The sequence below is a fragment of the Mustela putorius genome, unplaced genomic scaffold (genome assembly GCF_011764305.1).
Source record: "Mustela putorius furo isolate JIRA1106 unplaced genomic scaffold, ASM1176430v1.1 tig00003909_pilon_pilon_pilon, whole genome shotgun sequence".
Taxonomy (NCBI): domain Eukaryota; kingdom Metazoa; phylum Chordata; class Mammalia; order Carnivora; family Mustelidae; genus Mustela; species Mustela putorius.
Genome location: NW_025422057.1, coordinates 12,911,722 through 12,914,314, shown reverse-complemented (window position 1 = coordinate 12,914,314; position 2,593 = coordinate 12,911,722). Strand labels below are relative to the sequence as shown.

The following is a 2,593-nucleotide window of genomic DNA, read 5'->3' as shown; positions in this document are numbered from 1 at the left end:
GGAACATCATCAAGTGGTGTTCGCCATGTGGGGAAAATCACGTCACTCATGGCAACGTCCCTTTTGGTATTTGAGTCTTCCGAACAATACACCTGTTGTCACGTGTGTTTGTAGCTATGGCATTCACTCTGACTTTCCACACAAAGGCACATCCTTGTGTTGATGAGTGAAGTCATGCCGGAGAATTTGCATATTGAAATGTGTATTATTTTATTACAAATTACTCCTTCTCTTTCCACCTTTATACTACAGTTAAGGCATTATGTTGATTAAAACACCAAGCAATGTTTTAGTGTAGAGAAAAACCATACTACCTCTGAATTTTGCCTCAGGGTAGCAGAGAAGCATTATCAGATATTGTCTAATGAGAGAGCACCAGGGCTGGACCCCACTGTTCTGTGTGGGTCTTGAATCCGAGTTTCGATTTCATGCTAAGAAAATTGAGGAGCCCTGGCAAGATTGTAAGAAGAGTGGTGGGTTCTTGGAGGCAAGGATACTGATTATACCTCCTCTTCTTCTCTTTGATCCCGTACTTACTCCCCCCAGCTCGTGGTACAATCTGTAAATTAAGGAGCTACCAGCCAGAGCAACCTCAGCCTGAGAGCTTAGCAGGTCTGCGCCTCTCCTTACAAGTGAGATCGCTCTGGCCAAGAGGGGTTCAGTGGCTTGTCTGGGCCAGGTGGTAAGTGGTATCTGGTAAGCATGGTGTATATGTGTTTGGGTTTGGTCCCTGCCTCCCTTTCCTGCCCCTGAGAGCCTGTCCTGGTCCTTTCGGGTTTCCCTGCTGGCCAATCCACCCACTAACCTTGGCCACCTGCCCAGGCCGGGTCCTGCTCCCAGGCCTTCCCCCTCACTCCCGTTACTCCCATGCCAGGAGCTGGCTTCTCAACCTTTAGACCCCAGGCCAGGATCTAAGAATATCTCCAAGAGTATTCCCCAACACCTGCAACAGATGTGCCCGCAAATTACCAGGTCCCCGTGGGAGGTGGTGGGGAGCAAGGGAGGAAAGGACATCGTTTTTCTAAAAGCATTACACACTTAATTTGCAAAGTTACATCACACGTTCATGCACAGGTCAGCTCTCTGGGAGCTTATTTCAAGACCAGAGGCAGGTCCGTGTTCCTAAGTGCATTCTTCACAGAGAAGACAGCATGGACGGGATGGGGAGGACTGTACACGTCAGATGCTTTCGTGTCTACAAGGTCAGATGGGGGAGAGATGGATATTCACAGGGCCCCTTCTCTGCCCCTGTCTCGATAGATGCCATCCTTCATCCTTCAAAGACCCCGTGTGCACTTGAAGCACCCCCATCTCACAGGTGCAGAAACTGAGCTACATGACATCATGCATACTTTTACCCCTTACACGCCCTGTGACACAGGCAAACCTGAACTTGAACTCAGGTCTCTAGACTCTCACCATGACTTGAGACATGTGAGTATGAGGTATAGAGCTCATCATATGTGTCTATCATGAAGAAGCACATACACATCGAGGTATACTTTTTTTGTTGTTGTTATTAGATAGGTCTGGGTTCTTTATTTTATAAGAGGCATGGAAAGCTATAGAACCCATGTGAGATTACAGCCAGAAGTAGAGAGAGAGTTGTCTGCAGAACAAGTTTAACAGGAAGTGGTAAAAATGAATAAAGTTTGAGTTCAATCTTCCAACCCTTAAATTCCAGCTCAGCCAATGGACAAAATAATTGTATTGAGTTTTTTTTTGTTAATGTAAGGATTTTTGAATATTAATGTGAGGGCAGTTTCATGTGCAGAATAGAACATTTTGAAGTATTTGGTTTCCAAAATTAATGTTAGATACATTATAGCTACAAAGTTAAAAGCCTAGTTCTTCCTTATGCTTTCAATTTCTGCTTATAAATGATATTATCCTATTCATTCTCCTAGTAATTTTTGTTATGATTTTATATATATATGATAAAATTTACTATTTTAATCATTTTTGGAAGTTTAACTTGATTATTTGTGAAAAATCTAGTTTTGAAGAGAATAAATTCAATTCTTTTCCCTGTAAACGTAAAGAAACTCAAAAATATGGAAAGCTTCATGAATTTGCATGTTATTCTTACACAGAGACCATGCTACTCTTCTCTGTATCATTCCAATGTTAGTGCTTGTGCTGCACTGTTTTAATCATTTTTAACTGTACAGTCCAATGACATCAAGTATATTCACAGGCACATACCTACTTTATAAAAACAACCTAAGAAATCTTTTCTAAAAATTCTAGCAAAGGACAAATGGATCAAAGTCTTCTGGGAGAAAAGGCAGCCCCAGAGGCCACCTTGTCCACATTCCTGGGGGCCGGAGAGCGCTTGGAGGCACCTGTGCTTATCTGCTAAGATGTCTGTTTTGGCCGGGTTTTACCAGCCTTGAGACTTCATTGCCTGTCACCGCGGAGAGAGCATCTCAAAACCAGGCTCCCTCCCTCTATTTTTCAAAGCCATGCTTCCCCAACCAGATTTACATTTTCAAAAACCCTTCAGATAATCACAGACCCAAGAAACTTCCACTCCTCTGAGGTTTAATTAGGAGAAACTGTCTTTCTAGTACTTCCAAGAGCCTTGCTCTAA

General features: G+C 43.1%; 1 pseudogene; it reads right to left on the bottom strand.

The window, feature by feature from the left end:
- Window positions 1-2,048: 2,048 nt before the first annotated feature.
- On the bottom strand, window positions 2,049-2,145 carry LOC123388809 (annotated as a pseudogene).
- Between the last annotated feature and the right edge of the window lie 448 nt (window positions 2,146-2,593).